This window comes from Pan paniscus, chromosome 10 (genome assembly GCF_029289425.2).
Source record: "Pan paniscus chromosome 10, NHGRI_mPanPan1-v2.0_pri, whole genome shotgun sequence".
Lineage (NCBI taxonomy): Eukaryota > Metazoa > Chordata > Mammalia > Primates > Hominidae > Pan > Pan paniscus.
In genome coordinates this window covers 113,490,653-113,515,185 of record NC_073259.2, presented here as the reverse complement: position 1 = coordinate 113,515,185, position 24,533 = coordinate 113,490,653, and the positions used below count along the sequence as shown (strand labels likewise).

At 41.8% G+C, this 24,533-nt stretch overlaps 1 protein-coding gene across 1 annotated transcript in view; it reads right to left on the bottom strand.

Moving 5' to 3' along the window:
- The window catches only part of LOC112441406 (dynein axonemal heavy chain 11-like), a 177,660-nt gene that overhangs the window by 105,097 nt on the left and 48,030 nt on the right, over positions 1 to 24,533 (bottom strand). The window contains exon 3 of the transcript XR_010108959.1: positions 452 to 504. The gene's annotated coding sequence lies outside the window, so the exon portion shown is untranslated. The remainder of the gene's footprint in view (positions 1 to 451; positions 505 to 24,533) is intronic.

The following is a 24,533-nucleotide window of genomic DNA, read 5'->3' as shown; positions in this document are numbered from 1 at the left end:
GCAAATTTATTTCATTATTTCTGCTCTATAAAAGTCTTTGTGGTTTGACTTCTCCTTTAAACCAATTGTAACATCTGTCAAAGGCTGGCTCCACTAATACCACAGACACAACCTCTTGATAAGACAAAGCTGAGTTCATTGCTTACTGCAGTAAAGGAAACACTGTTAGGAGCAGCAAATCCATACGGGTCTACAGCAACCTCAATTCTTGCCTCCTCAGAGAAAGAATTTGACATAAGGCAAAGGAAAGGGCATAAGACAGAGTGAGAGACCGAGGCAAGTTTTAGAGCAGGAGTAAAAGAAAGTAAAGTACACTTATAAGAGGGCCAAGGGGGCCACTTGAGAGATTCAAGTCTGCAGTTTGACCTTTAACTTGGGGTTTTATACGCTGGCATTCTGCATGCGTAATGGCCTGCCAGCCCTGGGGGTGTTGCATGCGCAGTGTGTTTACCTTAGTTGTGTACCTGCTCATACGCCGCGTTCTTCCTTACCAGTCAAGCGTTCCTAGAGGAAGGTCAAACACCAGTTAAACTCCACCATTTTGCCTCTTAGTGCGCATGCTTGAGCCCGCTTACCCAGCTCCTGAGATTTTATCGGGAAGCTACTGATCAGCAGCTTCAGGTGTTTTCTGTCTACTGGGAGACTGCCTTTCCCCGGCGTTGGCTGGGACCAATTATCATTTTAGAGACAGTTTAACAACTGCCTAACCATCACCTGACGGTCACCTGACATTCTTGGGCTGGGAGTTCGCGGGGCTCTCCTGCTCTGCTCACTATTGCCTAACTATCTACTGTAACAATACCACCTAGCAAAGCTGTGGCCGTGTCTTGCAGGAAGAAGGTGAGGTCAGAATTTATTAAGAATTGGAAGTTGATTTAAGGTGGGCTTTGAAAGCCCAGATATGATTAGGATTGGGTAAGGTTCATGGTACAACAGTTCAGAATTGCTAGAAACAGCTACGTGACAATTTCAAAGCAAGAGAGGTGAAGAATCTTCAGGAAGTTTTAATAATCAACATCTGCCTGTGTAGCCCACTCTAATGAAGACACAAGAATAGCACAATGTCATGTTAAACACACACAGAGTAGGGTGTGTTTGGTTCTCAGCACCCAGCCTGAATATGAGGTAAGGAGACTTCTGTTCTCAGCCCCTCCTGAGGTCATTTTTCAGCCTCAGTTGAAGGATAAACCATTGATTTCTGAGGATGTAATCAATCCAGCTCTTTACCACTATTAGAGGTGTCATAATTGCATATCAAGATTCTATCAATAATTGCATCTAAGTTTCTGGAGGTGGTTGTTTCAACCTCTAAAAGGGTCAGATTTTCCAGTTCTTTCTGCCTTCCTTTTGCCAGAACATTTGATGGGACAGCTGCTGAGCAACAGCATTTATGACTCCAGAGATCACACATGTGAACCCTGCCACACAGACAAATACTAAACCAGGATTATGGTCAGTTTGTTCTTCACTTCTCAGTCAGGAGCCAAGGGCATCCAGGTTACACTAAAAGAACAGATCCCATCCCCCAATCTGAAGAGTTCACAGAACCAGACATGGAGTTGTTAACCAAATGACCTAAGTTTCTGATTTCTTTGTTTACTTCCCCAGATCTTTTTATTAATATTAAAAATCTAAGAGAGGTCTGCAGAGATTTACATATGACATTCTTCTACTAAAACAGCACATGTTCTTCCTCCAGAGTCCAATATGATGTCTAAAGCAGATCTGTTCTGAACCCACCACTTGTCCAATTTCATCATCTTCTTGGATGAGGAGTTCTGTGGCTTAGAGGAGAAAAAGAAACCTTTTTCTCTACTCTCAGGTACTGTGAGTGGGACTTGTGAATTAATCTGACAAAAGACAGATTAAATGAGGAAAAAGGCATACAAATTTTATTTGATGTTAATATTTTAATTTTTATGTAGACAGAGGCATTTTTACAAGTGAAGAACCCAAACAAGCAGTTAGCCCTGGGGGTTTATATACCATTTTAACAACGGGCACTAAATCCTGTGTGAGAGAAGTAACAAGACAAAGGAAAGTTGGGGTTTAGGCTCCTAGGGGCAGCAAATTGTGGGAAGGTGACTAGAACATGTATGGTAAATAAGGGTTGTTTAGTAAGGTTTGTTATGAAGAGAGTCATCCTTCTCTTCCTAATACGGGGAACACCTTTACAAACAGAAATTTATGTCAGTTTTACAAAGGGAAATATAAGTCCTGCTTTTAAGCAAAAAAGGGGAGAGCAGAGAATTCTTCCTGTGCCTGCTATTTCTCAGTTTCCTTCAGCTCAAAATAATTCTTATGCCAAAGTGACATATTTTGGGGTGACAATTCTGGTACCCTGCAGTGGCCTTCATGGCATTGTCTAAATTGCTTGCTATCCTCTTAACCATACCAGGTAGGATTCCCCCAACTTTTCACACCTCTTATAAGCATGAATAAAGAGACATAAGGAAAGGGAAAAAATTCAAAATCCAGAATTCCCTTGAAGTGAAGATCTACTGGTCTCTTTTTCCTAAAGGATAAATCAATGAGACAATAAATAAATAAATAACCTTTATATTATAGGTGAAGACAATAAGCAGTAAAACAAGGAAACAAGGTCATCAAAATTGAACAAATTTTGCTAAGATTCTAATACATTTTATAGCTTTTCAGAAGCATTTACACATACTACAATCTTCTTTTTCCCTTAACAAAAACATATATTATTAACTTGCATAAAAACATGTACCTCTCTGCCAAGATTATTCCTAATAGAGTCTCATTCAGGTATATTCAGTTATAACTTTTAACCAAAGTAACCTTATTTCCCAGAGAAAACTGGGGTAAGCAGGAAGTGTGGATAATTGTCCACTGTCACACATCAGCACTTTGCAGACTAGCAGAGCTCATGAATATAACGCAATTTTCTACAGCTACACACAACCCTAATACAACTTCTCAAAGTGGCAAAAAGGATTACATTCATTAACAGGCACAAAGATAGCATATAAAAATAAGAAGCAAAAGTATACAAACTTTAAGTTATGCTTAATAATTAACGTTTTAATATGCTATCTTACTCAGAAATTATATTGTCATCCAATGACTATCTATTCATTAACTAAATTTAATAGTTCCAAATATCTTGGAAATTAATAGTCTAACAGACTACAAAACATAATTAGTGTTGAAGTAAAATTTTTCAGAATAAGTCAACACAAATGCATATTTTTCATAACCATAAGTATTAAATAGAAGTAAGCCTAGTTTATTTGATCAGTTAACCTGTGTAAGTTTAAGAATATACCCAATTAAGGCTGGGCGCGGTGGCTCACGCCTGTAATCCCAGCACTTGGATCACAAGGCAGGTGGATCACAAGGTCAGGAGATCGAGACCATCCTGGCTAACATGGTGAAACCCCATCTCTACTTAAAAATACAAAAAATTAGCCGGGCATGGTCATGGGTGCCTGTAGTCCCAGCTACTAGGGAGGCTGAGGCAGGAGAATGGCGTGAACCTGGGAGGCAGAGCTTGCAGTGAGCCGAGATTGTGCCAGCCTGGGCGACAGAGCGAGACTCCGTCTCAAAACAAACAAACAAACAAAAAAGAATATACCCAATTAGAATAAAATCATAAGCTTCTATTATACTTTACCCTGACAAATCAGAGAAAATATAACTTTTTCATTAAGCCAAAAATAATAAGTCTCATTTGCAAACTTTCACTGAAAGCATGTAAACTCAGACTCTTAGACCGTTTAAGTTTCTATAAGATTATCATCTTTAACATATCAAAAGTATTTATTCAATTTTTTTAATTTCTGGGAATTTTTAAAATATTCCATTGATAGAAGCACTTATTTCAAATAAACCAATTAGAAGGGCTCCTTTAATCTTTAAAGTTTCCTCTGAGCACCTCATTGATTAGTCACTGCATTTTTTACACAGAGTCATCTCTCCACATCCATGGGCTTCACATTCATGGATTTAACCAACCTCAAATTGAAAATATTCTTTAAAAAATGTACATCTGTACTGAACATGTAGACTCTTTTTCTCTTCATTATGCTCTAAACAATACAGTATAACAAATATTTATACAGAATTTACATTGTATTGGGTATGGATATGGTTTGGCTCTGTGTCCCCAAATCTCATCTTGAATTGTAATCCCCACATGTAAATAAAGGGACCTAGTAGGACATGACTGGATGATCATGGTGGTGGTTTCCCCCATGCTGTTCCCATGAGATCTGATGGTTTTAAAGTGTTGACAGTTCCTCCTTCACTGGCTTTCTTCTATTTCCTGCCACCTTGTGAAGAAGGTGCTTGCTTCCCCTTTGCCTTCTGCCATGATTGTATGTTTCCTGAGGCCTCTCTAGCCATGTCAACTGTGAGTCAATTAAACCTCTTTCCTTTACAAATTACACAGTCTCAGGGAAGTTCTTTACAGCAGTGTGAAAATGAACTAATACAGTAAATTGGTACCAGGAGTAGGGTACTGCTATAAAGATGCTTGAAAGGTGGACGAAACTTTGGAACCAGGTAAGGCACAGAGGTTGGAAAAGTTTGGAGGGCTCAGAAGAAGACAGGAAGATGTGGGAAAGTTTGGAACTTCCTAGAGACTTGTTGAATGGCTTTGACCAAAATGTTGATAGTGAGATGAACAATGAAGTCCAGGCTGAGGTGGTCTCAGATGGAGATGAGTAACTTACTGGGAACTGGAGTAATGGTCACTCTTGCTATGCTTTAGCAAAGAGACTGGTGGCATTTTGCCCCTGCCCTAGAGATCTGTGGAACTTTGAACTTGAGAGAGATGATTTAGGGTATCTGGTGGAAGAAATTTCTAAGTGGCAAAGCATTCAAGAAAAAACAGAGCATAAAAGTTTGGAAAATTTGCAGTCTGACTACGAGGTAGAAAAGAAAAACCAATTTTCTAGGGAAAAATTCAAGCCAGCTGTAGAAATTGCATAAGTAATGAGGAGCCAAATATTAATCACCAAGAAAATGGGGTAAATATCTCCAGGGCATGTCAGAGATCTTCACAGCAGTTCCTCTCATCACAGACATGGAGGCCTAGGAGAGAAAAATGGTTTTGCGTGCTGGGCCCAGGGCCCCTGCTGCTCTGTGCAGCCTCAGGACATGGCACCCTGCATCCCAGCCACTTCAACTCCAGCCATGACTAAAAACAGCTCAGCCCATTGCTTCAGAGGGTGCAAGCCCCAAGCCTTGGCAGCTTTCATGTGGTGTTGTGCCTGTGGGTGCACAGAAGTCAAGAATTGAGGTTTGGCCACCTCATGTTCTCACTCATAAGTGGGAGCTGAACAATGAGACCACATGGACACAGGGAGGGGAACGTCACACACCAGAATCTGTCAGGGGGTGAGGGGCAAGGGGAGGGAGAGCATTAGGACAAATACCTAATGTATGTGGGGCTTAAAACCTAGATGACAGATTGATAGGGGAGCAAACCACAATAGCACATGTATACCTATGTAACAAACCTGCATGTTCTGCACATGTATCTGATAACTTAAAGTAAAATAAAAAATAAAAAAGAAGAAGAAGAAGAGACATCAGAATATCTCCTCTATATTGTTTGACTTTCTACAGTAAATAAATACATAAATAAACAAAGAATTGAGATTTGGGAACCTCCGCCTAGATTTCAGAGGCTGTATGGAAATGCCTGAATGTCCAGGCAGAAGTCTGCTGCAGGGTTAGAGCCCTCATGGAGAACCTCTGCTAGGGCAGTGCAGAAGAGAAATGTGGGATTGGAGTCCCCACACAGAATCCTCACTGGGACACTACCTAGTGAAGCTGTGAGAAGAGGGCCACTGTCCTCCAGACCTCAGAGTGGTAGATCCACCAACAGCTTGCATCATGCACCTGGAAAAGCTGCAGGCAGTCAACACCAGCCCATGAATGAGCTACCTAAGGCCACGCAAGCCCACCCCTTGCATTGGCATGCCCTGGATGTGAGGCATGAAGTCAAAAACTATTATTTTGGAGCTTTAAGATTTAATCACTGCCCGGTTGGCTATCAGACTTGCATAGAGCCTGTAGCCCCTTTGTTTTGGGCAATTTCTCCCATTTGGAATGGAAGCATTTTCCAATGCCTATAATGCCATTGTATCTAGGAAGTAACTAACTGGCTTTTGATTTTATAGGCTCATAGGTGGAAGGGACTTGCCTTGTCTCAGATGATACTTTGGACTTGGACTTTTGGGTTAATCCTGGAATGAGTTAAGACTTTGGAGAACTGTTCAGAAGCCATGACTGTTTTGAAATGTGAGAAATACATGAGATTTTGGAGGGGCCAGGGGTGAAATGATATGGTTTGACCTTTTGTCCTCACCCAAATCTCATCTCAAATTGTAATCCCCATGTGTCAAGGGAGGGACCTAGTGGGAGGTGATTGGATAACAGTGGTGGTTTACCCCATGCTGTTCTGATGATACTGAGTGAGTTCTTTTTTTTTTTGAGATGGAGTCTCACTTTGTCACCCAGGCTGGAGTGCAGTGGGGCAATCTTGGCTCACTGCAAGCTCCGCCTCCCAGGTTCATGCCATTCTCCTGCCTCAGCCTCCTGAGTAGCTGGGACTACAGGTGCCCGCCACCACGCCTGGCTAATTTTTTGTATTTTTAGTGGAGACAGGGTTTCACCGTGTTAGCCAGGATGGTCTCGATCGATAGTGAGTGAGTTCTTATGAGAGCTGAAGATTTTACAAGTGTTGACCATTTCTCCTTTGCTGGCTTTCTTCTCTCTCTTGCCACCTTGTGAAGAAGGTGCGTGCTTCCCCTTTGCCTTCTGCTATGATTGTAAGTTTCCTGAGCCCTCTCTAGTCAGGTGGAACTGTGAATCAATAAAACCTCTTTCCTTTACAAATTACCAAGTCTCAAGGAAGTTATTTTAGCAGTGTGAAAATGGACGAATACAGGTATTATAAGTAATCTGGAGATTATTTAAAGTATATAGGAGGTTATATGTAGGTTATATGCAATTACTACACCACTTTATACTGGTTATTTGAGTATCTGCAAATTTTTGTATCCTGAAACCAATTCCTCATGGATACCGAAGGAAGACTGTATTTTCTCTATTGTTTTTTAGCCAAGACAGGGCAATTCTTTGTGCAATGTCTTTTTTTTAAATGTGTACTACTATCTTTATTAAGAGACTCCCTCCTTTGGAGTTGAATGACTAATGTGGGAGCATCCAGATGTTTTATTGGTAAGGCCATAAATTTATTCAGATTTCCACTTCGTTTTTGTCCTAAGCTCTTTTCAAAGCACTCAGCAAGGAATTGGGAGTTCTGGCAGTAGGATCATTTCCTATTCTAATCTATTCTTATGTGTTAAATACCCAACTTCTGACTTGGCAATATTTATTTGTGAAAAGTTAAAGGAGAGCCAGGGCTGCATCTGCTTCAAGATCTTCTCCTGAATGGTGTCTAAAGGTATAAAGAACTATCTCTGAAGTCTCCAAAGAACTCATCCTTTCCTTGCTTCCGACTGGATTAGAGTCTAATCTACCTTCATAGAGAAGACTTTGGGTTAGACTCCAAAAGACCTTATCCAACATTTACAGCTTTTCTAAGGCCCTCTGATTTTCTGTAAAAGCCAGGTCCTTTTAAATCATTCTTGAGAGCTTCCAACCCTGCTCTTTCTATCCAGTCCTTAGCATGTAAGATTACCACTAGCACATGAACTTATTGATAAGATTAGTGAGTCCTGCATTATACATTCATAAGATAATTTCTCTGCAAATTTCTCCCTGTCCTGTCTGGGCTTTGAAAAGTCTTTTGACAATGGCTCTCAGCTAAGACTGAGACCAGGGTTTGAAATCAACAGAAAAGGGTTTTGTTTGTTCTGAGGGAGATTTAACTCTAAGAGACAATGGAGCTTAAGGTGATGCAGGAGAGCCTAGAGGGAGGAAGAGCAAATCAGAGGGATAAATGGGGCAGAAGGAAATGGAAGCGTATAGGATTTGGGGAGAGTAGTAGTATAAAGGCTATTATTAGGTTAAAATTGTGATTCAGGAGGGTCTAAAGAGAGAAATTGATTTAAGATTATTTAAAATTTTGCTTTGGCCAAGTAATATCTTAGAAAAAAGATTTTGGAATCTGAATATTTCAGATTTTTTTTATAAGCATTAAGAAATGAGGACCATTGGAAGTTTAAAGTGCTCCTTTTTGAACTGAACTTCTCAGTCCCCATGGCCTGCTTAAGGAAAGGGCTTATTTCAGTGCCTATGCTTGTCTACTTCCCTATGAATTTTCTCTTCCTGATAGACAACAAATATGACGAGCGAGGCAAACAGCAGTGCTAGTATGAAAAGACTTCCATCAACCATATACATTTTTTTTTTCCAATTTGGGCACCTAAGAAGAGTTTCTTAATCCTAGAAATTAAAATTATAAACTCAGCATCTGGGAGCTCAATGAAAGAGATCAAAGTTCCAACCACTGCAAGATTCATTCACCCCATTGATTAGGTCTTATGACCTAATCACCTCTTAAAGATCCCACCTCTGAATATTGTTACAATGGCAATAAATTTCAACATGAGTTTTGGAATGACATTAAAGCCAAAGCAGTTATAAAAGTGAGTTCAGCTCTCTCTTGTTTTTTCTCTCTCTCTGTCTCTCTCTCTTTCCCTCTCTCCCTCCTCTCTCTCATGCTCTCTTGCCCTTCTGCCTTCTACCATGGGATGATGCAGCATGACCACCCTTGCAAGATATGAGACCCTCCACCTTACGCTTGCCACCCTCCAGAACTGTAAGCAATACATCTCTGTTCTTTATAAACTACCTAGTCTTAGGTATTCTGTTATAGTAGGAGAAAACAAATTAAGACAGAAAATTGGTACAGAGAAGTGGAGCTGTTACTATAACAAATACCTGAAAATGTAGAAGCAGCTTTGGAACTGGGTAATGTGTAGAAGGCGGGAGAATTTGGAGGAGCAGGCTAGAAAAAGCCTAGATTGCTATGAATAAAGTGTTAAGGACAATTTCAGTGAGGGCTCAGAAGAAGATAAGAAGACCAAAAAAATTCTGTAATGTCTTAGAGATTACTTAAGTGGTCATGACCAAAATGTTGATAGAAATACAAATGGTAAAGGCCATTCTGATGAGGTATCAGACAGAAATGAGGAACAACATATTGGAAACTGAAGTAAAGGCCATCCTTGTTATGCAGTTGCAAATAACTTGGCCAAATTGTGTCCATGTTCTAGGTCTTTACAAAATGCAGAACTTAAGAGAGATCAACTAGAATATCTAGTGAAAGAAATATCTATGCAGCAAAGCATTCAGGCTGCCAGGCTGCTGCATGGCTACTTTTAACCATATACAGTGAGATGTGAAAGGAAAGAAATAACTTAAAGATGAACTTTATAATTAAAATAGAGGCAGCTGGGCATGGTGGCTCACCCCTGTAATCCCAGCACTTCGGGAGGCTGAGGCAAGTGGATCACAAAGTCAGGAGTTTGAGACCAGCCTGGCCAATATGGTGAAATCCCATCTCTACTAAAAATACAAAAATTAGCCAGGCGTGGTGGCGCACCCCTGTAGTCCCAGCTACTCAGGAGCCTGAGGCAAAAGAATCACTTGAACCCAGGAGGCGGAGGTTGCAGTGAGCCGAGATCGTGCCACTGCACTCCAGCCTGGGCAACAGAGCAAGACTCCATCTCAAAAAAAAGAAAAGAGGCAGAACAAGAAGATTCAGAACATTCAAAGCCTGGCCATGTAAAGAGTAAAAAAGCATGTCAGGGAAAGAAAAATAAGGGTGTGGCCAAAAGACTGTTTGCTCAAGAGATTAAAATGGCTAGAAAGGAGCCAGGTACTATTCATCAAGACAATGGAAGAAAGACCCCAAAGACATTTCAAACATTTTTGAGGCTACACTTCCCATCACAGGCAAAGCTCTAGGAAGGAAGAATGGTTTCAGGGAAAAAGCCCAGGGCATCCTCCATGGGCTCACTATCCAGGGCTGCCTCAGGACTCTGCTTCCCTCAGCATCCCTCAGCCACCCCAGCCATGGTTCAAGTGGGCCTTCGTATGTCTCAAGCCACAGCCCTAGAGGGCTCAAAGATTAAATCCTGGTGTCATCCTCATGGTGCTAAATCTGTAGATGTGCAGAGTGGATTAGCTACGAAGCCATGGTGGCCTCCATCTAGATTTCGAATGATTTTGTAAACAGCCTGGGGACTAGGTAGAGGCTTGTCACTTGGGCACAGCTACAGCAGAGAGCTCCTACCAGAGCAATGCCAAGCAGAAATATGGTGTCAAAGTCACCACAGAGAGTCCTCACTAAGGCAATGCCCAGTGGAGCCATGGGAGCAAAACCACCTCAGAGACCCCAGAACTGTAGCACTACCAGCATGCAATGCTTGCCTAAGAAAGCTGCAGGCACAAGACCCCAACCAAAGAGAGCTCAAATATGAGCTGAGCCTAGCAAAGCCATGGGGACAGGGCTGCCTGAGGCCTTGTGGGCTAAACCCTCACCCCAGTGTGCCCAGGATGTAGAATACAAAGTCAAAGGGTATGATTACCCAACATTCTCCAGGGAAAATGTTGTTTTCTGTTAGGTTTTGGACTTACTTGGGTTCAGTTACCCCTTTTCTTGCCTATTTCCCCCTTTTGGAATGGAATGGGAATGTCTTTCCTATGACTGTCCCACCATTGTATTTTGAAAGTAGACAACATGCTTTTAGTTCACAGGCTCACAACTGGAGGAAATTTGACTCAGAATGAATCATGTCTTGAGTCTCACCTATATCTGATTTAGATGAGACTCTTGAGTTGTTGCTGAAATGAGTTAAGACTTTTGGGACCTTTGGGATAGAATGCATGTATTTTGTATGTGAGAAGGGTATGAGTTTTGGGGGATCAGGAGTGGAAATGCCATGGATTGAATGTCCCCTCCAAAACCCATGTTGAAATTTAATTTCCATTATAACAGTATTGAGAGGTGGGACTTTTAAGAGGTGAGTAGCCCATGAATAAATCAATGCAGTTATCACGAAAGTGGGTTAGTTCGCACGGGAGTGGGTTCCTGGTAAAAGGATGAGGTTTGACCCCCATTTATCTCTCACACACATTTGTTCTCTTGCCATGTAATGTCTTCGCCATGTTTTGATGCAGCAAGAAGGCCGTCACCAGATGCAACCCCTCAATCTTGGACTTCCCAAGCTCCAGAATGATAAGCCAAATAAATCTCTTTTCTTTATAAATTACCCAGTCTGATATTTTGTTATTGCAGCAGAAAAAGGACTAAGACAATAACAAACCTACTCTCACAATACAACACATAACACTGTTTTGGTCAACAATGGACCACAAATACGACAGTGGTCCCATGAGATTATAAGGGGACTGAAAAATATCTATTGCTTAGTGATGTCTTGATGATTCTGACCCTGTGCAGGCCTGGTCTAATGTTTGTACCTATGTCTTAGTTGTTAATTAAAAAAAATATTTTAAAAGTTAAAAAAATTAAAAATAGAAAAAAATTTATTGAATAAGGATATAAAGAAAATAGTCTTGTGCAGCTGTACAATGTTTTTGCATTTTAAGCTATGTTATTATGACAGTCAAAAAGTTTTTAAAACAGCGGGCAGATCACGAGGTCAGGAGATCGAGACCATCCTGGCTAACGTGGTGAAACCCCGTCTCTACTAAAAATACAAAAAATCAGCCGGGCGTGGTGGCGGGCGCCTGTAGTCCCAGCTACTCGGGAGGCTGAGGCAGGAGAATGGCGTGAACCCAGGAGGCGGAGTTTGCAGTGAGCCGAGATTGCACCACTGCACTCCAGCCTGGGCAACAGAGCAAGACTCCGTCTCAAAAATAATAATAATAATTTAAATGTTCATAAATTAAAAAGTGGCAGTAAACTAAGGTTAATTTATTATTGAAGAAATAAAATATTTTTATAAAAATTTAGTGTAGCCTAAGTGTACAGTGTTTATTAAGTCTACAGCAGTGTACAGTAATGTCCTAGGCCTTCACATTCACTCACCACTCACTCATTGACTCACCCACAGCAACCTCCTGTCCTGCAAGCTCTATTCGTGGTGAGTGCCCTTAACAGGTATATCATTTTTATCTTTTATACTGTATTTTTACTTTACCTTTTCTATGTTTACATACATAAATACTTACTATTGTGTTGCATTTGCCTACAGTGTCCAATACGGTAATACGCTCTACAGTTTTGTGGCCTAGGAGCAATAGGCCATATCATATAGCCCAGGTGTGTAATAGACTAGACTATACCACCTATGTTCGTGTAAATGCACTCTATTTGTTTGCATAACAAATCAAATCACCTAACAACCCGTTTCTCAGAATGTATCCCCTTTGTTAAGGGGTGCATGGCTTAGCTGACTTGAAATTCAAACTCACAAAGTCAATTTGCAATAAAAACAATATATCCTGTGGTCAGGGTAGCTTTGATATCATGAGAGGAAACTCCAAGAAGGCTACTCTGGCAGCCCCATTGTCCCTCTACAGCCCCAACCCCATAACCCATGCCAAAGTCAGAATCTGACAAAGCTGACTGACACCCCAACAACTGGGTCTCCCTGTAGGATTCTAACCGGTATTTTCCAGCTATGTCTTCCCATAAGCAATTTACAAGCTTTGTTAACTGCATCATCAAAATTTCAAAAACAGCAGTCTGTTTTTCTCAGCAAAGAAAATAGTGTGAGAGAGAGAAAAAAAGAGAGAGCTTTTCCAAAGAGTGTTAAAAAGCCAAGAATCAATTGTATGATATCATTGAAACTTTGGGTGGTCTTCCCCCGCCCCCTCACAATTCCTGGCTTTCCAGCCCTAAGTAGTCCTGACTTAAGATATCTTGAAGATCACCAGAAACAGTCTTGCAGATCATGCATGAAGCCTTATCTTTTTCTTATTATGCTTTTATTTCAGAGGTCACCCATCTACAGTGCTCCAGGAGGCTCACAGCATTAATGAATCCCTTGCTGAATTTACAGTAGCAGCTCTCAGCCCACACATTAGTGCCACTTAGACAGAGATCAGATTTCCTTTCTAAGCCAAAACTTCAATAACTCACAGATCAGCCAGCTGAACTCTCTTTCTGAGTTACAGATTGAACAGTGCAGGGGAAGGGGCAGTGATGGAGCAGATAATTAAAAACAAAGTCCAATGCAACCATTTTCCCATTTTTAAATCTTCTCTAATCTTGTTTGCAAAATAATTGTTATTTGCTCCAAGAAGAATAGGGAGCTCTTTGCTCTAGGTTAAACAGAGAATGGTTCTTAGGATACTTGTAAAAGTGTTTGATCAATTATTTCCAATTAATAATCATTTACTAGCTGAGCGACATTAAGAGTCCATTTCTCTGAATATCAGCATTGTTTTTCTTGTTTGAAACTTAGATGAACTATTGTGTTGGTAAACTTAAAGCCACAAAAGTGACCATTTTAATAGGCTTAGGGGAATTATGTCAGGTTAAGAATGATTAACATAAGCCTAAACACCTAAGTGTATAATAAGACTAGTACTGTGATTCTTTGCAATCAGATATGCATAAAGATGATAAATATGAATGGACCCAGTTATGTAGCTGGAGAAATGAACCTAATCAGCTTCCTTTTCCAGAAAGAGAGGAATAAAATGGCCCCTAAGAATATAACTGGGCTCTTGTTAATGGTAATTCCAAAGCTTCCCCTGGGTCTCTGTGAAGCTCGGGATAGAATATGTTTTTTTTTTTTATTTCCAGTAGGCTAGAGGGAGCATAATTTTTGTTTCTCTTTTTTGAGACAGAGTCTTTCTCTGTCACCCAGGCTGGAGTGCAGTGGCGCCATCTTGGCTCGCTGCAACCTCTGCCTCCTGGGTTCAAGCGATTCTCCCACCTCAGCCTCCTGAGTAGCTGGGATTACAAGCGCGTGCCCCATGCCCAGCTAATTTTTGTATTTTTAGTAGAGACAGGGTTTCACCATGTTGGCCAGGCTGGTCTCAAACTCCTGACCTCAAGTGATCCACCCCCCTCAGCCTCCCAAAGTGCTAGGATTACAGGCGTGAGCCACTGCACCTGGCAGATGGGGGCATAATTTGAAGATCACCAGAAACAGTCCTGCAGATCATGCATGAAGCCTTATCTTTTCCTGATTATGCTTTGAAAGCATATCATTTGAAAGCCAGTCAAGGAAAATGGGCAGGAACTTCATCATGGGAAAGATGCTTTGCTACCATTTGAGATTTGACTATGCTATAATTGAGAATTCGCACTGGTTCTTGGGAAGGGTGTGTGTGTGTGTGTGTGTGTGTGTGTGTGTGTGTGTTGGGTGTGTATGTGGTGTTTGAGGTGGGAGGGTTCCAACAATTACTAGCTGGAAAATCAGAAGAATGAAAGAGTCTAGGCTACAACTCACGCTGCTGTGGGGACCTCCAACAATACTTCATGTGGGTGCCGAGGACCACCATGGACTGCACCATGGACTTCACCATGGAGCTTAGAGTATTAAGACTCAGCCAGCCCTACCACACCCCACTCTTCCCCAGGCTGTGCTAAAAACACAATACCTGAGGGCAACTGTGGACTTACCACTGCAGCAATGCTTCAGGACAATTTCTCTCAATAACTCAGACATAGGAAGTGGTCCACTTGGAAAGGAAGGATTGCTCCTGTGAGCAGACGTTTTCTGAAAGTTGGACATAGAGAACACAACAGAAGAAGTATGTACTCAGAGAGGCCTTACCTGGGACAAACGGTTGATGTTAGGAAATGGGGATTCCCATTGAGCCCAACAGGATGTGAAGAGTTTTAACTCCCTGCGGGCTTTTTCTTAGGGTGGGAATATTATTAATAATAATTAGGAAACAATTTGAAAGTGCCTCCCTGTTAGTTATCCTCAATCCTGCACTGAAATCTGATGCTCAGATACAGACTGGAACAGCCAGGCTTTGTCGCATAAAGGGGAGGGCAGGGACAGGATATGTGGCCTGCCTATCTCCGCCTCTCTGCTACCATTAGTGAGAACAGAGCAGCATCCTGGCAAGGGCTCTGTGTCCTGTTGCTCCAGGCAGGGATCAGCACAGCTGGGATTGACAGAGAAACACAGGGTACTAGTCTTTCCTCCAGGGCTCTACCCTCCTCCCCAAACCCTCCCATTTCCAACCCATCTTCTTTCCCAAAAACCTTGAAGGAGAGAGAAAATTGGAACTTAGTTTTTAAATTATTTAGCATACCTTTAGGAACTTTTGAAACCATGTATCACTTTAATACCTTTTGATGGCTAACAAATGGTTCACCTCGATGCAATAAGCAGGCATAAGCAATGGTCTGGGATGCTTCTGATCCATTTGGAGATCCTGTTGGATTTTGCTTTAAAACATCACTGATGGCTGTCAACCTCTTTTCCATTTCTGCCTCTCCCAGTCTCCTCATTTAGGCTTCATCACCTCCTACCAAAAATACTGAAATATTCTCCTAATGAACTGTCTTTAGTTTCTCCCTGTTGCAAAACCATCCTATATCTCAGTGCCAAAATTTCTCAAAAGTGTCACCACACACACACACACACACAAACACACACTCACATAAACATTTTATCCCAATTTGCCTAGGACTTTCCTGGATTTAGCATGAAAGTCCCATGTCTCAGGAAACTCCTCAGTTCCAGGAAAACTGAGACAGTTCAATCTCACAGGTCAACCTAATACATACATAAGCACACATGTGCTCTCTCTCATTCTCTCTCTCTCTCTCTTTCAATGACTCACCATTGCTTGCAGTGCTTCATATGTAGTGAGTATTCAATTATTGTGGATGGATGGATGAATGGATGCATGGATGGATGAAAGAAATGGGCTAATTCGAGGCAAAATTCATACTCATCCTTCTACAATGTTATAAAATATATTGGAGAGGTATTGTTTAGTTTGTTTTAACATTGTTTGGCTTATAAAGCAATTTTGCCATATTAGTATTCAGAATACTCTGTATATGTATCATACATTCCCCTCACATCACAGATGAGGAACCCAATCCTTGAGGAGGCTAACTAACTTGTCCAAGGACATACAGCTAATGGAGGAAAGGTAGTAATCCAACCCAGGTTCATGGTTCTAGACACTTTCAACATCATTCCCTTCTACTTTGCTCACTCCTCGGCTCTATTTAAGTTGATCTCTTTCCATTCTCTAAATAAGCAACAAATAACCCTATTCTTGTTTCCAGATATTTTCTCAAGCCATCCCTTTAGCAAGGAATGCCTTCACATTTCTCCACTGAATCATAATCCCAATGGTTGTCATTTACTGAGCACTTACTACATGTTGAGGGAGGATAAATAATTTAGATGATGGTACACTGGCTCTTAAATATTTTGGCCTACGAGTGACACGCATTGGTGTCATTCACATTTCATTGGTTAGAACTAATCTGTGGCACACCTGAGTACAAAGTGGCTAGGAAACAAAGTTATCCCATGTGCCCAGGAAGGAGAGTAGAACCAGACAAGAGAGAGCACTGGAAGGCCCTGTAAAGAAGCCAAAGCCAATGTTTGCCTTATTAACTGGAACTCATGGTAGACAAACTGGGAAGAAGGAAAAAGGAACACTGAGCTTCAGAGACCCAAGAGTTGGTCCCCTACAGGCAAAACAGGGCACGCCAAGAAAGTGAGCTATGACTTGGTGACTAACACAGGAAACCAGTGGTTCATAGTTGATACTCCATCTCAGGACAGGACTCTGGTTCTCAGACAGGGGATCAGAAGTCAGTACTGGGGCATTGCTTCTTTGGGTCACCCTACCAGTGAATGTGACTTTAAAATGTCTAGGCTCCTCATGAAAGCTTATCTACACAGTCACACAGGACTGTGTGACAGCAACTCAAGTAGATACCAAATCTGAGTCCTGGGACAGGTATATCTCTCCATCACTAGTGCACATGTACACAAACACACACACACCAGACAACAGAAGGCAAGATTTATATATTCTGCCCTTAGCCCTCTTGCCTGGAGAACTCAACTGAGGCACCCATTGCAAGAAACCTCACCTCTTGAGAAGTAAAATGCTCAAAGAGTTCATGAGTCTGAGTGATTTAACAACTAAACTCTCTGAAATGCGTTTGCTGAAAGCAGAGTCTTGTTTAACTTGGGAACTGAGTTAGGATTGCATCTAACGTTGGCCATGTGGTACTGGGCAGGGAAGGTTAGCATCCATAACAGACATCCAATAGTATTTGTTAACAACGCTGTTAGTGGTGGTGACCTTGATCACAATATCTCTAATCTTGAATTTAATGTTGAAATATACACACAGGATAAAACTGTCTCTCTACCAAAAACCCACGAGTGTTATCAAGCAGACAGAATATGAGTCTGGCCAACTCTGAAGAACTTTCATGTGCCAATTCGTAGGATTACACAGACAAATTATTTTGAGATTTTGCTTGAATATCTGGAAACTGAATATTTTCAAAATAACTGATTTTTCACTGAATTAAACTAAATGGTTCTAAACTATTCTGTGTGTACAGATACAATATGTTGTGCCCACCCAAAGGAGAATAATTTGGCAATTTCTAGTTTGAGCCAAGTAATAAATTCATAATTAATTAATACTAATATAATTTGTAATATTGCTAAAGCCAATGGTCACAAAATGGTGGTATGGGATGGTCATTTTTACAGCAAACGGACACATCTCTGGGGTTTCCAACAGCAAAACTAAACTACTGATTTTGGTGAGCCTGAAGTAAATTATTAACTTACTGTTATCATTGCCCTAGTACATGCCTGAGGAAGTCTCTCTTTTTATCCAGGTAGAGCTTTGTTTCAGCTTACATTCTCCAATCCTCACAACCGGATTCAATTTCATTCCATTTGTATGGAAAGGCTACTTATGCTAAGGATGATATTTATACCTCAGCCTACAAAGATAATGATAACAATAATTGCCATTTTATCATATTCATTTTACAGATGAGAAAACTGAAACAGAACGGTCACCTCAGCTGTTGCAAAGTAATAAATGGCAAGACTAGAATTCAGAGAAGGGCTGTGTAGCCCCAAGTTCCACTCGTAACCATTACTGCACAGCCCTACCCTCAGAGGACTTGCATTCCTGTTCTTGGATGTGCAGAATGCATCACCTGTAATATCTGCATGCACCCCGAGACATCTGCATCACCCCCAAAGTTAGGTCTGTCCCATCCCCACCTTGCCCCAGCCCGCTCCTCTGTCTTACATTTCAGTCCTCTGAGAGTTGGAGAGCTGGCCCAAGCCCCAATCTGAGCCACTCTGCTTGATCCAAGCCAACTTCCCACCAAGAGCTCAGACTGCTGCTCCCCCAGAACGCAAGTCCTTCTTACCCAATATTAAGGCAGTACAGGGCAGTTAAGAAGAGCTTACAGTTAGACTCACTGCTCTGAGGCTCAGTTTCCTTATTTATAAAGTCAATGTAATATTCTCTCCCTTTAAGGTTGAATGAAATAATCTACATAAAGTGCTCAGTACGGGGCTTGTCTCCTGGGGGCTCCCATCTGCCAGGAATATCTCAACATTGTGGTTGGCCAAAAATATTAGACCACCCTCCCTTCATAGCATTAAGGATGCTTAACTCAACTTGTACACTCCTTGGATGCTTTGCACTGCCATGTCCAGTGTCTACCTCTGAAACCAAGCCAGTTTCCCCAGCCCACATCATATTGGCTGAGGGATCAAAGCCCTTGTTTCTCTCTGGCTGGCTGAGAGCCCAGCATGCCTGCTCCTGTTTCCCCACTTTAGAGTAGTGCTATTAGGTAGAATTTCCTAGGATGATGTAACTGTGCTGTCCAAAGTGGAAGCCACTAGCTACAAGTGGCTACTGGGCACTTGAAGTGTAGTTAGTACAATTAAGGACTAAAAATTTTAATTATTTTTTATTTAAATCACCACATGTGGCTGTGGCTAGTGACTGTCATATTGGACGGAACAGGTATGTAGTATGGTCAACCAGGTGTGTTCCTTGTCTCTCTACTCTGAGTCCTTATATCACCCTATACGGGGTTGCTTAGCCACTCACAGTAAAGTCCTGCCCCACAGGTAACTCACCACATACCCGTTGGCTCCTATAGATGAGCCTGTGATGGCATCTAGTGCATTCGCCTCGGTATTGAGAAATACACCTCCCAGGTAACAACCCCTGTAGGGGTCACTGGAAGGTAAAGAGGAAACAGACGAGCAATCCAGCAGTGGGACTGCAGCAGTCAGAGCTGAGAAGGGGTGTATATAATTACATATCCCAGAGCCAGAGAGGATTAGAAGTGCTACAGAAGTGAATGTCAGGCAATATGATATTCCACAGGTGTGAAAGTAGCGTTTCTACAGAGTTGGCCAACACTCTCTAAATCAAAAATATCTGCTGCCGAATGGGGGGAAAAAGAAAGTGAAGTGAATCATAAACTAGAGTCAAATGGGATAGGAGAGACAGTACAGAGTAGTTAGCCCAGCAGATCATACAAACCTGACTGCCCACACCTTGCTCCAAAGGTTGAGTCCTTTATCAAAGGGATGTGTGATTTAAATTGAAATAATACGTTTAAAAAAAATGATTTTAGGCCCGGCGTGGTGGCTCACGCCTGTAATCCCAACACTTTGGGAGGCCGACGCGGGCAGATCACAAGGTCAGGAGATGGAGACCATCCTGGCTAACACGGTTAAACTCTGTCTCTACCAAAAAATACAAAAAAAAAAATAGCCGGGCGTGGTGGCAGGCACCTGTAGTCCCAGCTACTCGGGAGGCTGAGGCAGGAGGATGGCGTGAACCTGGGAGGCGGAGCTTGCACTGAGCCGAGATCACACCACTGCACTCCAGCCTGAGTGACAGAGCGAGACTCCATCACAAAAAAAAAAAAAAAAAGATTTTACAGATGAGGAAGCTGAGGCTTAGGAAGGTTATTTACTCAAGTTCATGCAGTTTATAAGACTTATAACTGTGGGATTCCAGATTTTCATCCTCAGTGATCCAGAATTCACAAGGGAGGTGAGGAGGTCATTTTATTGATCCGAGCATCAAGTGAGAATAAAAATGGATATGGAATCAAGGCCATTTTAGTACCTGCTGGGATGCGTGGGACCCAAGAGCAGAAGGGAAGGATTCAGGAATGAGGATCTTATTTAAGGATCCAGATGATAAGCTGGGTTTTTGATGTGTTGATCTGTAGGTTGCACTGCAATAACTAATTCAAAATGATCAAAAGTCGTTGGAAACGCAGGACTAAAACTATGACGAGAAGTTGGAACTGGAGATAGAAGCATCAATTGAGGAATTGTTGCAAAGCGTACAAAATCTCAAAAGAACAAAGAGAAAGCAGCAATAGCCAAAGAATTGCCAGAGAGGAGACACTGACAGAAAACTGACATTCCCCAGCATGCGACACTTTTGCTAGGTAGTTGTACCAATCTTTATTTCACCTCATTATCCACACGACAAACGTGTCAGAGAGATATGAGAGCAAACACTTTCCTTTTTCCTTTAAACAAATATTCTCTTTTTCTAGCAACTTCTCACAGGCTGGGGTTGGGGATTCTCTTCTCCAACCTGTGGTGGAAACACATCCAGGGGGGACCACATCCGGGGCAAGGGCAAGTCATGTGACCTAGGCTGAGCCAATAAATGCCTCCCATTTCCCTCGTCACAGTGATTGGTTGAGGGATAGGCACAAGACCCAATCAGCTTCAGTGAAACCCAGTGAGGCTTCCGCTAGGAATGTGTGGACGGAGTCTGGCTGGCTTTCCTTTAGAATTCAAGCCTGAGATGTGTGGGGAATGGAGCAAATGTAACTGTCTTTCTACCATTTGAAACCTGAGATTGGAGTCAAAACTAAGGAATTGCAGCAGAAAGGAAGAAATTGGGTCCTCTGGTGACTATTGAGTCATGAATCAAAATATGCCTAAAGTGAGAACCCACAACCTTTCCACTCACGTGAGCCAGGAAATTCTGTTTGGGATGAGTTTTCTAGTATTTGCAGCAGAAGAATCCCTACCTGATGCAGAAATGACCCACATTTTCCAGCTGAGGCAAATAGAGGCCTCAGGAGATTAGCTAACTTGCCCAAGTTCACACAAATAACTAAGACAAAATTTGAAGCCACTTTGTTCCACCTTGAAAAGCTGGTGAGGAAGACAAACTGGATTTTTAACTGACTGCAATATGACAAACATATGTGAAAAAAGAAAGACACAATAGGAAAATGGAGTGAAAGAAGGGCAGAGAGTGAAGGACAGTGTAATTGAGGTACAAGTTTCAATGACATCTGAAGATTATGAAAATCTGGGGTTTTCCTGGTGCCCCATCTCTCCCAGTGACTCAGTAAGATAGGAAATGAAGGCTAACTCTGATTACCTGGTTGACTATTTTAAACTCCAGCCATTTATAAAGCACTAATTAGAAATCATTTCAAGCAAAACATCTGTTCATTGATTTGCTGAAACATCAATATTGGCTGTCTATGAGAATAATTTGCATTTCATTGCTAAGGAAAAAACATTAGTCCCTGGAAACCAAAGAAAGCAAATCTAGACCCACGAAGATCCTCAGTTTTTTTCAGAAGGCAAACCACCATGAATTATTCTAATTATTTGACCTTTTCACTCCAGAATAATCCAAAGCGAGCACCTGCAAAGGGAGTGGGGTGAAGTACCTAGTTCATAGCAGCCCTCAACAGGTATTCTATTTTTGAGGTTCCATATTTTCAAATTTATACCAATTTTGCATTCTTCTTCATAAATATATTTATTTGTTTCCATGTAAAAGCATTTTCGGTATTTATCAACTACTTATTTCAACAAATCTACTGGTGAAATGTATTCTCTGACTGCATGCACCCCATGTGTCTTGCGACTTCTCACACATTAAGAACACCAACACCCCAGGTGTTACAGATTAGAGAAACTGGGATAACAGTGGCACAAAACAATGGGTCTCTGCTTGCTGCTTGCCAGCACCTGTTCTGAGTGTTTTTCATAGATTAACTCATTGAGAAAACTGAGTCACAAAAGACTAAGTTGCTTGCCCAAAGTCACAAAAATTGTGAGGGGTAGAATTAAGATTTGAATGCAATATCTGGCTCCTGACCACTAGGCGATATGCCTCTCAAGTTCCTCAGTTTTTGACATAAAACCTTACCTGTCATCTGAGGACTATAATAAAGAGTGTGTTAGAACGCTCTGCTACACTATGCTATATTATACTATCTTATACCAGACTATAGTATATTATTCTACACTATACTGCACTATGCTATGCTACACTATATGATACTGTGCCTCACTATATTATGCTACACTGTACTACACTATGCTGTATTATGCTATACCACACTATATGATAAGTAGGCACAGACTTTGGGGGTAACTCGTTAGTATCTGTCAAAATTCTACATGCTCACCCCTGAAACCTGGCAACCCCATTTTTAGGAATCCATCCTAGTGAAAGACTTGCAGAAATGGACGAGGCACACCCAGGCACCCTTGCCACACTGCTTTTTAAAGGGGAAAATTCAAAAAGTCTAAATAGCCTTTGACACTGGAATTCTTTCATTCTAGACATTCCTACAGTGGATTGCCATTGTAGCATTAAAGAACAAGGTCAATGTTTATGTGTGGCATGGAAAACTCTCTAAGGTACAGGATTAAGTGAAAAGGGCAAGTTACAGAAAGATATGTACAGAATGAGGCAGGGATTTAGACATTTAGGTTGAAAACAACATAAACTGTATTTTTGTACATGAAGCAGACTCCATGACAAAGAGCAGTAGGGATTTCAGTGTTTGACGATGGTTAATCGTGGCCCAAGAGACACCTAATTAGGAGACTAGATAGTAGACATTGCAGTTATTCACCAGAAGCAAAAAGAGTGACAGGCACACAGGGGGTGTAAGAAAATGCCCCCCTTTATCCAAGATGCTTAAGAAACTAGAAGAATGTCCTGCAGGATAGCATAGGGGCAAATCAAAAAGGACTTTGAGGGGATGTGGCATGGAATACAGACTGATGACAATCCCTGGCCTGGCCCTTTGCTCTGACTGTTCAAAAGGTTGTCTGCATCCCACAGAGAGATGACTCGCGTGGCTTAAAGTCGCCCAGCTATACCTGTAATCCCAGCACTTTGGGAGGCCAAGGCAGGCAGATCACAAGATCAGGAGTTCGAGACCAGCCTGGGCCAACATAGCGAAACCCCATCTCTATTAAAAATACAAAAAATTAGTCAGGCGTGGTGGCGCATGCCTGTAATCCCAGCTACTCGGGAGGCTGAGGCAGGAGAATCACTTGAACCCAGGAAGCGGAGGTTGCAGTGAGCGGAGATGGTGCCATTGCACTCCAGCCTGGGCCACAGTGCGAGACTCTGACTTGAAAAAAAAAAAAAATCACCCAGCTACATAGGGACTGAGCTGGTATTACATACCAGATGCCTGTAACTCCAAAGCACTCCACTTTCAATTCACTCATCTCTAAACTGTTGATCTTTAAGTTGCTTTCCAGGTGTTTTCAAAGAGTGTCTTGATCTCTGACACGAATTGTATAAACAAACTAGGGCCCAGGCCACCAGACTCCAGGGGCTCCTAAGACATGTCCAAAGAGAGCAGGTGTGTCATTTTCTATGAGAAGTTTTGGTTTCCATGTTCACCTTAAATTGTGCATAGGATTTTTATTTGAAATTATTGATATTTTTCTCCATTCTGTTTCATTGCAGCCACCCACCAATAAATAATATTTTTAAAAATATTACCTGTTCTACATGCTCTCCACATCTCTTCTGGCACATTTTGTCACTTAGTCACTCTGCTGTGCTTTGTACACCTTGTTTCTTTCTGCTCTGAACTTGAAAGGCCCAGATACAGCATTGGCCCAGAGGCAAATCAGATTGCTGTGGGGATACTGCCCTCTGCAGGCCACTGCTATGCATTTCCCTTTATCCTTAAGGATACAGGCCATCAGTAATAGCTGTTACATTCTGACTTCTTCATGGATTATCTCATTTAGTTTTCACAATATCCCTCCTGAGGTTAAGAACTATTATTATCTCCAGTTTTTGCAGAAGAAACCTGAGTCCCAGAGGGGTTAGGTAACTTGTTCAAGATCACACAGCTAACAAGTAGCAGAAACAGGATTTGAACCTAAGCCATCTCTCTCCAGAATCTGTCCTGCCAACCACTACAGCAGACTTCCCAGAGGGAAGGTAACTGCCCATTTTTGAGCAGCTGTATCATGACAGGCATCTTACATACAATACCTCATTTAATCCATCTGTCAGCCAAAGGTAAGTAAATTAACTCAGAAAAACTAATTGACTTACCTGTGAACCCGTGGCTGGTAAGTCAGGTCTTTCTGAGTCCAAAGCATTGGCTTCGTCCACGTGGTTCTCATGCAGGTGCACTGCTCAGCTCTTCTTTTCAGAGAGCATTGGCCAAGGGTGCAATTGACTGACAGCCAGCAGCTGTGTGCCTTCAGAATCGCTGTGGCATTTGCACCAAGGCCACCATCTCCCTGAATTCTCCCAGCCATGAGTGAGCATGAGGGAGGATTAGAGCCAGG